The 10,666-nt window shown below is 37.0% G+C and overlaps 1 pseudogene; it reads left to right on the top strand.

Moving 5' to 3' along the window:
* The first annotated feature begins 8,888 nt into the window (after nucleotides 1-8,888).
* LOC147583284 (small glutamine-rich tetratricopeptide repeat-containing protein alpha-like) lies at nucleotides 8,889-9,546 on the top strand (annotated as a pseudogene).
* Nucleotides 9,547-10,666: the final 1,120 nt, after the last annotated feature.

Below are 10,666 nucleotides of genomic sequence, written 5' to 3'. Positions count from 1 at the left end.
AAAACCAAAACAACAACAAAAAACAACCAACCAACCAAACAAAAAACCAGCAATCATTTTGTAACACACATATTGTCTTTTATTTGCAACTACTCCACCTTCCCAAGAAACTCCTTCAGGTTTTCTGTCTCCAAGGTCAAGGGTGTATCTTTATCACCATAACTAAGAGGCTTGGCTTCTTCCAGACACCCACATCATGAAGGTCAGAAGCAACAAGTATGGACACTGAATTCAGCCCATCTTCGCTGGATTCAAGTTCTTATTTGGTTCCAGCTTGTTATTTGCCTCTACTTCTCTTCTGCCTGCCCACTGTACTTCAAATTCTAGCCTCAGCTATGAAGACACCAGCCTTACAAACACCTATTAACAAGCTTCGGCAAACGTGTAGGGTTAAATCCCTGTAACAAATCCATACATACCTCCTAAAAGGTCCTACTTCTTCCACTGAACACTTACTGGTACATCCTCTAGTAATCTCATCCAAGACCATGGCTTTTCACAAAATCTGTTCACTGAGGATGCTAAATTCACATAAAAACAAAAACAAAAACAAAACAAAAACCCTGAACCCCTTCAGTATACTCAAATAGATTTGTATATCTAATTACCTTCTAGATATTTCCACTTGGATGTTTAATAAACATGCTCAAAGCAGAATTTTTGGTTTCTGACTTGCTCTTTGCCCCTTCAGTCTGCAAACCTACTACCCCCATCTCAGTAACTGGAAATGTCTAGGTATCTTCCCACCAACGTTTTTCCAATCCATATCAACAAGAGTAAAAGTCAAATCCTTATAAGTGGTCTGTGAGGTTCTTCTGGGTCTGGCCCCTGCTACGTCTTCTACCTTATCTATCATTCCTCTCTCTCACCCCCCTGCAATCACACTGACCTTTTTTTTGACAGTTCTCAGCCTGGCTAAGCACACTCCATCTCATAGCCTTTGTACTTGCAATTTCCTCTGTGTATAAAGCTTTTCCCTCAAAAATCCAAGTCATTTACCATACTAACTCTACATTTGTATTACAAGCCAAAAAGTTAAAAAGTTGTAATTACTAAGAAATAAATGCTAAGCATAATTATGATTTATAATGTTAAACAACTAATTTCTTATATTTCAACCGTCTATAAATATCTAGCGTGATATGACAGAAGAATTTTTTTCAGACCAGTATTTAGGGTAAAAAGGCATATTTTGAACCCTGCTTTAATCCTGTGTGGCTGGCTGCCCTTATTACCTTTTACTGAGCATTATTTTCTAGGATCTGTAATAGAGACAAACAAAATGAATAAGTGTTTTGAAACCGATATAATTATATTTTAAGCTTTAACACAAAAAAATGCTATAATTTTCGATATTGTTTTTGCATTAACATTAGAACCTTAAAATATTTAAATAAGTTCCATTTCAATTTTGGGGGTATGAAAAGATCTGCATAAAGGTCTATAAATATGTTTTTTTTTTAATTATTGCTAGCATTTGAACAATGGGTTAAAATATTTTTTTTTATTAAGAACTATCTCTTATTAGGTACTTCTGGAAATAACATTACAAAAAGGATGATTGATTTTTCAAGATTTAAATAACTTGGCTCTTGTGTCATTTCTAATGTTCTATATATTCAGAGGCACTACTGTAGATATGGAATGCCTCCTGTGTATTGTTGAAGAGATGTAGGTATGAGGCAACCCAATACCTCTCCATTCCCATTAATGAAATGAATGACCTTTGCAGAAAGACAATCTAGTCTCTCAGAATAAAAAGGAGCTCAAATCCTACAATCAATATTGGAATAGTCGTCTTTAACACATTTTCAACAAGGTCAGAATCTAAAGGAGTATAAAATGCTTTTGAAAACTATGCTGAATAATTAAATCTTCAGAGCAAAATATTGTATAAAATCTGCACCATAGAGTAATTTCATTTATTTGAGGGATTTGTTTCTTTATAAAAAATACACTAATCAGGAGATTTTTTATTTAAAAAATTTTTCTAAAAATGTTTATTTAATTTTGAAAGAGATAGGGGCAGAGGGTAAGCAGGGGAGGGGCAGAGAGAGGGAGACACAGATCCAAAGCAGGCTCCAGGCTCTGAGTTGTCAGCACACAGCCCGACGTGGGTCTGGAAGTCACAAACCATGAGATCATGACCTGAGTCAAAGTCAGACACTTAACTGACTGAGCCACCCAGGCACCCATGGAGATTTTTAAAAAAATATATATTACTTACACCTTGGGAAAATTGAATATTTGTTTTTGATAATATGTATATTCTTAGATTATCTGGCATTATATAAGCCATTACATATACACCATATTATATATACCATTAGAAGCCTGGGCATAAAAACTCATCTCAATGTATTCATGTCAATTTACTCATTACTGAAGAGTGAAAGAACAAATGAATGAAATATACCGTATACTTTAAAATTGGGTAAACTTTTTTTTAAATTTTTTTAACATTTATTTATTTTTGAAGGGGAGGGCAGAGAGAGGGATACAGAGGATTGGGAACAAGCTCCTCACTGTGAGCACAGAACCCCATGCGGGGCTCGAACTCACAAACAAACCATGAGATCGTGACCTGAGCTGAAATCAAGAGGCGGCCACTTAACCAACTGAGCCACCCAGGCCCAGGCACATCATAGGGAAAGTTTTATTATTCGCAGAAATAGATGATTAGACATAAAGACTTTTGGGGGCAATTAATATATTCACTATCTTGATTTATAGTGATGGTTTCATGACTATATGTGTCCATGTGTCAAAATTTATCAAACTGGACATATTAAATATGTGTATTTTATTGCCTGTCAATTATACCTTAATATAACAGTTTAACCATTGATAATTAAAACATTTGTATAAATTTTTGACTTATAAATTTTTTAGAATATACTCATTGAAGATAACCCTAATAATACAGAAGAAATTTTGAAAAGACATACATCTTAAATCATCATGCTGTATTCTGGATATAAAGTGAAACGGTCATTTAAAACTATTTTTGCCACGAACATACACTCCTCATATAAAGAATATTTTGTCTAAAAATAAACTTTTGTACCTTTCAGCACTGAGTGACCAAGACCTTGCTTTGTTGAGAACAGGGCTTTAAAGTTCACCTCTGCCTCCCTACAACAGGACAATGAGGGTTTCCCACCGCTCTGGTCTACAGTCTCAGAGTACATCATGTTCAATACCCATCCTTCTCAAAGGCAAGTACTCACTCACCTTTGAAAGAACTCTGTAATTTTGGAGCTTATTCTTTTTTTGAACTAACCACTCTCTGCCTGCCACCTCCTAATACCTCCAATCTTTCAACAATGACTATGACACCTAGCTCATGCATCCTAAATGATTTCAGTATTTAAATAATAGACTTGTCCAAAAACACTTTAAATCCCTTGACCTTCTAATCACCAATGATTAGCCTCTCTCTAGGTTTCAATCTCATGGTTACAATCTGGACATTTGTACTATAAAATTGCTCTGTTTCCAAAAGCATTAATTCTATAACCATCCCCTGGACAAAACTCTACCACAATTTTAGTTTCTCAGTCCTTTGATTTCTAATCCTTCTAATCCTGCATTTTCTATCTCAGGAACCAGACAGCAAGTATTTCAGGTTTTGTATGCACAGGCTCTTTGTCACAACCACTCAACCCTGCCATTGTAAGTGCAAAATGAGCCACAGACAATATGTAAACAAATGGGTAATGGCAGTGTTCACAACAAAAAGCTTTTTTTATAGACACTGCAGCTTGAGTTTCTTACAATTTTTACATGTCTTAAAATATTACACACCTTTGATATCTTTTCAACTATTTAAAAATGGAAACATTTTTTAGCTGCAGGCTGTACAAAGACAGGAGGTCTACATCCCCTGCTATCTATCTCAAGAGGACTTTTCGATTACACCTTTTTTTTATTCTTCAGCCATTTGGCAAAACCCCAACTTTAGGTTAACCCGATTACCTGTTTTCTCCATGACTAAACTCAAAGTAGCTAGGCACTACCACAGAAAGTTAGGCAGGGAGGAAAGATGTTACATTGAAGATGCAAACACTGGGGACCTGGGTGACTCAGTCAGTTAAGTGTCCAACTCTTGATATCAGCGCAGGTCATGATCTCACGGTTTGTGAGTTCGAGCATCCTGTAGGGCTCTGCACTGACCGCGTGGGGTCTGCTTGGGATTCTCTGTATCCCTCTCTCTCTGTCCCTTCCCTGCTCTCTCGCTCTCTCTCTTTGAAAAGTATATAAATAAACAAAAAAAAGACGCAAACACTAACTCAGCTGGACTTTATTCATACTCCCTGGCGATCTCAGCAAGTTTTACTAGTAAACTCATGGTTCCACTTTTCTCAGCACTTTTTTGCAAAGATTTTCTTCTCAAATGTGTAATCCATCCCACCCTCCTCCAATCTCCCTCAGTCATAGCAGATATCTGGATGACTATTTCATAGAAAAAACTAGAAACTTGCCTCATATACTTTATCTTTCTTCTGTCTGGTTAAATTACATGTGTTGTCCTTGACCTGCCATTAGCATCTCCAACTGTACATTGGACTCTCTTTCCTTCAGCCTTTTATGAGCTTTACCTGTCCATCGTTTCTCTTTCTCTTTCAATTGCTCTGAAAGTAAATGTTTAAATATCCTCAATTCTCTCCATCTTAAAACAGCAACAACAACAACAACAACAACCATCTTCCTTCTAAAACCACATCCCCAGTACTATCTCCACATTATCCTCTTTCCTATGGTAACACTTTTCTTTAATCCCCTTTAATCTTTTTTATTCTTCATCTTTCTTTTCAATTTGCCTATAGTCAGGCCACCCCTCCTACCATATCACCAAAATAGGTGAGTAACGTTCTCCATGTCACTAAATCCCTACTCCTTTTTCAGTTCTCATTTAAAAAAAATAAATAAATAAAATAAAATAATAAATAAATAAATAAATAAGAAAGAACAAAAATGAAGAAACCAAGAACATATAAACTCTTACATCAAGATTCAACATGTTCTATAACCATTTCCTTCTGTCCATTTAAAGGCCTACTTTTTGGGAGTGCCTGGGTGGCTCAGTTGGTTAAGCCTTTGACTCTTGCTTTCAGCTCAGGCCATGATCTCATGGTTTGTGGGGTTGAGTCCCGCATAGGGCTCTGGGCCAAGAGCACAAAGTCTGCTTGGGGATCTCTCTCTCCCACTCTCTCTCTTTGCCCCTCCCCATCTCAAAATAAATACATAAACTTAAAAAAGAGACTTACTTCTTTTCAACTGCCTAATTTACAAACATTTAATTCTCAATAAAAGAATGCTTTGAGCATATATTTAAAAAAATCATTATCAATATTCTTTTCACAACAACCTTAGAAATAATGATACATTAACCATTTTTTTCCAGATAAGTATATTATCTATTGCTGAGGAATAATATCACAAACTCAAGGTTCAAGAACACATTTGTCATCTCATAGTTTCTGTGGGAGGAGTCAGGCATGGCTTACCTGTTTTCTCCACTTAAATTCTCCCAAGGTTGCCATCCTAGTTTCTGTCAGAGCTGAGGTCTCATCCTAGACTAAGGGAAGGATTGACTTCCAAATTAACTCAGTTTGTTGGTAGAATTCAGCTTCTTTTGACATTGGAATAAGGGCTTCAGTCTCTTACAGGTTGTCCCTGAAGGCTGTCCTCAAGTCATCATGTGGGATTCTTCAACATCATCACTAGCATCCTCAAAGTGAGTGAAGGAGAAAGACACTCCAACAAAATGGCCAGTACAATCTCATATAAGATAGTCACACAATCAATACGTATAGACATGTACGTCCCTTCACCTTCGCCACACTCAATTGCCATATTCCACAGTAACATCACATATAAGATAGAAATGCACCCTGAGTCAAGAGAGGCACATTGTACTTAAAGGGAAATTATAAATGTCCATTTCATATTATGTGAGTTATCTCTTATTTGACATTCATCCTATTCTTTAAGCAGCTGTTTTGCAATAATTTATCATTTGAGAGGCACTTTCCATTTTAAAGGGCTTCCAATCAGTTATCAGTAATCTTTTGGAAAAAAGAGGTACAATAAAAAGGTAATTTTAAGATCTATACATGCAAAAAAATAGTTTGGTCATATTCGCTTTGGCTATTTTTATAATTTTTTTGAGACTGCCTCTATTCAAGACTGTCTGTATTTCAGCGAGGATGGTTTGCTTTTGTCTTCTGTTAGCAGACTCCAATCAAGTTGTGACCAAAGTTACATCTGACATAACAATGTACTGTTTTCATAAATACAATGACACTTTGAGGCCACTTTTTTTATAAAAGTATTCATAATTGTACCTTAAACACGATTGTAGAGTGTCAGCTTACCCAGTGTTTACATAAGGCAATTCTCACAGAATACCAAGAATAGCTTTACGTTAAGTAGCAAATGATATTACACATATGTATGCACACAAACACGCTCTCTCAATAAATTTGGGAAATTTAAAACAAGCTTTGGAGAAATGCTTATGCCTAGTTAGATGAAAACAAATGTTTACAATTTTTTAAGCCTATAAAAAATTACATTTTTGGAATTTAAAATTTTTAAATGATTACATTTTAACTAAGATTCTATTCTGGTCTTTTTCATCTCTATATTGGAAGACAATAAGTTACTTTTCTAATAATAAGAAATGTTGGTGTGATATGTTTTTACTCCTAACAATAAGTAGGGGACAGTCGCAATTGTAGATAGTACGATTTTCCTGCAAGAGGCCAACACAACTACAGAATTCATTTCAGTGTTTTTGTATTTGACATACGATCTTTGTTATAACATGGCTATAAAGTTTTTTGTTATTTTCAAGCAGGAGGAACCATTGCATTCACTCTATCTATCTATCATCTATCCATCCATCCATCCATCCATCCATCCATCCATCCATCCATGTAGGCAATGTACAACGAGTATATTAACCACAGTTCAGGAACTCCTCATCATCTTAAATTATAATTACAGCAGTTTTGAACATGCTCTCTTTTGTCTAGGTATGTAGAACCTCCATTTCTTTTTCAGGAATGTATCCGGAAGAATTAACACTTTTCAAACACGTTATGGCTATTTTTTAAAAAATACTTTTCTAAATAATCATTAAGTTTACGATGCAAAATACACCCAGGTGTCTCCCCTTCGTATGTAAAAGTACCCACCCTCTCCCTTGAGGTGCTTCTTCAGATGATGCCCTTAGTCATCTTCTGAAATCTATAATTAGGTATGCCTGCAGCCACTCTTTTTTTAGGTTTAACGTGTTAAACTGAGTAATCATTACTCATTCTCTGAACTTTCACTTATCCTTTCTTTTTTTTCCCCACTGCTATGTCAAGGTAACGAGGTCTAATAAAATGTGACACAGCTTTATGTTACAATTTTAGGTAGATGTTTAAAATCCTGTTTTTGGAAGCCCGTTTAATAACACGTACAAAAAATAACACAAAGGAAATTTTATGAAATAACACTGGGTGAGAAAATTAGAATGTAACATTGTATATAAAGTAATATTTGTACATGTGCAAAAATATCTTGCTAAATAGAGTTTAACAGTGTCTCTCTCTGAAATAAATCATCTCCATAATTTTAAATTTCTCCTTTTCAATTTTCAATATATTCTACTAGTATGTCTTACATCATAATAAAGGACATTTCCCTCTCTTTTCATGATGGTCTTATTTTATTGTCTTCTATTATTGTCTTCACTGTGATTTCCAGGTGTTTGAGACCAGATCCATTCTGTTAGCAATTCTACATTTCACTTCTGAAATCTTCTATTACTCCTGCATTAAAACACACACAGACACAGACACACACACACACCTTATAGAAGATTACTGTGCTGTAGAATAGAGGTCATGAAATTATAGCCCACAGGCTAAAGCAGCCTGTGATTTTTAAAATAGTTTAAAATGGCTCTAGAGAATTATTGTAAGTATCGGCCATACACCATAGGAGTAGCTCTAAGCCTCTCTTTCTCAGTATTGATAGAGGGACAAAGTGGACCATTGTGCTGGAAGAGCATTTCCAGGGAAGAACTAAGGGGTTACAAGCTCTGTGGTGTGGAGTGCTCTCTGTTTGGATTCTCCTCTCTTTCTAAATTGCTTCCTTTTCCCTTAGGCTGGTATGGGGAGGATGAGTTTGCGATTACTTCTTCTTGGGAGGTCCCTTTGTCCTTTTAGGTTTAACAAAACCAGAGAAAGGTTGCCTGGGGTGGCCGCTTTACAGCAGCTTTTCTATAAACCTTAGGGAGAAAAGTTCTTTAACTCAGGTCAATATTCCTCACCTCCTAACAGGGAAGGAGGCTCTCAGGAACAAAATTAGGAAGAAGGCCACTACGACTAATTCCAGTCTAGACCTTGAATAAAAAGATGGTGAAATTCCCAGCGTATTTTGGTATTACAGCCCTGGTAATAAATGCAAATAAATAAACAAACAAACTGAAACTTCCATTTACACTGCAGTTGTATTCCTAGAAAATCTAGTATGTTTAAAAACATGCCCCCAATACTTTTGTCTTTACTTATAAACAACAGTGGGATTCTAGGTTCCGATAACTATAAATAGGCATTTCAATTCTATGAATGTGAAGTAGCTATTTCAAAGTTATGAGAAATTCATCTTTGTGCCAAACCGTTCTTGTATTGCAGTATGGCTATCACCCTTGGCTGCCAGCTGCCAAATGCTGGTAGTGTCCCTCAATCACTGTGAAAATCACTGTCTGTGTCCCCTGGTGGTACAAAATTTAAGAACCTACGCTATAGAGCAAAGAAACAGTAATAGTAGCAACAAAACAGGTTTCCAGGGTACATCACCTTAATTCTTCTAGCAATGAGTTCATCTCCATGTATCTTTTACAGAAAACTTCAAAGCACAGGAACGTAAATTCCTGTACATCCAAGCGCCTCCAGACGGCTTTTGGTGCGATGGTGGCAGACAGCGACCCCGCACTCCCTCAGACTATTCTGGAAATATCCGAAGCCGCAGAAGCCAATAAGGAGATGCACAGGAGCCGAAAAGCCCTGAGCGAACCCCACCTTCAGAGGAAACACTGGGCCCAGGCCGAACGCCTCGAAACCAAAGGAAGAAATGAGCGGATGAAAACAGAAAACTTGAAGCTGCTGGCACCTCTGTGAGCGCGGCGCTGTGCTCTGCAGACAAGCACAACGCGGCCCCTGCTTACTGCAAGAGGGCCCGCGAGCTGGATCCTGACATCAGACGTGCAAGAAAGTCGAAGACAGCGAAGGAGGCTGAGACAGGTGCCGAACCCCCGGGAGGTGTCGGCAGCTTGGATTTCGCGGCGTGCTACGCAACCCGAGCTCAATGAGCAAGGCGTCAAACCTCATGAGCAATCTCCAAGTTCAACAGTTGGTGTCCGAGATGGCTTCCGGTGGCCCTAACCCCTTGCGGACTCGCAGAAGGACCTGGCCAGTCTCATCTAGACCAGCCAGCAGTTACTTCCCTCACTGGATGAAGCAGCAGGATCCGGAGCTGAAAGAATAGCGCCAAAGACAGATACACAGTGGTGCCCTATGCCTGTCACGACTGGCAGGAATGACTGCTACCTTTTCCAGCTCCGTCGCGCCCTACCCCGGCTGGAGGTCTTCTTGCCTCTTGTGGTTTTCTCCCATTGGACTCCCAAAGAGAGAAAAAGGAAAATAAATTGGACCTGGATGTCAAGAAAGAAAGAAAGGAAAAGAAAGGAAGGAAGAGAAAGAAAGAAAGAAAGAAAGAAAGAAAGAAAGAAAGAGAGAGAGAGAGAGAGAGAGAGAAAGAAAGAAAGAAAGAAAGAAAGAAAGAAAGAAAGAAAGAAAGAAAGAAAGAAAGAAAGAAAGAAAGAGAAAGAAAAATTTTTTAAATGTATAAATCATTTGACTATCCTTAACATGGGCCTAACTGCACGTTCGATTCATTTCAGGCATTTTTCTTAGTTCTCAATCTTCTTTGCCTACCTCATTATCAGCTTGGTTTACAGCCGATGTTCTTCATTCATTCCTTTAACATCTACCAAGCACAAGTCAGCACCTAGCACAGTTGATTAGCATTTTCTTAATCTGGTGTAGCCTTTAAATCAGAACAGGATTATCTAATTATGTTATCTATGAGAGTGAAATTGAAACCTTTGTTCCTTTAATAAGTATGTACTAATTTTGTAAATTTATCAATATTGTGTTACGATATACAATATTTCTACTAATTCTTTGCAAGTTATAAATTTCATGCATCTAAAGTTCTTATGCATACAGAGAAAAACCATTCACCTACTATTGGTATCTGGTCTTATTCCTTTACATTTTAAGTAGGTTTCTCTTTGAAGATCTGGTTTAAATTTCAGTTCAACGGGAGACACCTGAATGAGTAGCATAAGAAACTGATTATGACGCTTTCCTTTATAGAATATTGTATTTTCTGGGAAATAAGCCAGAATCTGATCTAAGTCATCTCTAGCACTTTTAACTTTAAATACTTTACCACATACTACCTTGCAAAGTCTTCTGCAAACAGTAATAAAATGTCTTTCCAAAATAAATTTATTTCCATGTATTTACTAACAATCTTAAACAACTTGTTAGACGAGTTTTAGCTCCTTTTCCCCCTAAAGTCGTAAATTGTAACCAATGAC

This window comes from Puma concolor, chromosome A2 (genome assembly GCF_028749965.1).
Source record: "Puma concolor isolate L17-30 chromosome A2, mPumCon1.1.hap2, whole genome shotgun sequence".
In the NCBI taxonomy this organism is placed as follows: Eukaryota; Metazoa; Chordata; class Mammalia; order Carnivora; family Felidae; genus Puma; species Puma concolor.
This window is presented reverse-complemented; position numbering and strand designations above follow the sequence as displayed.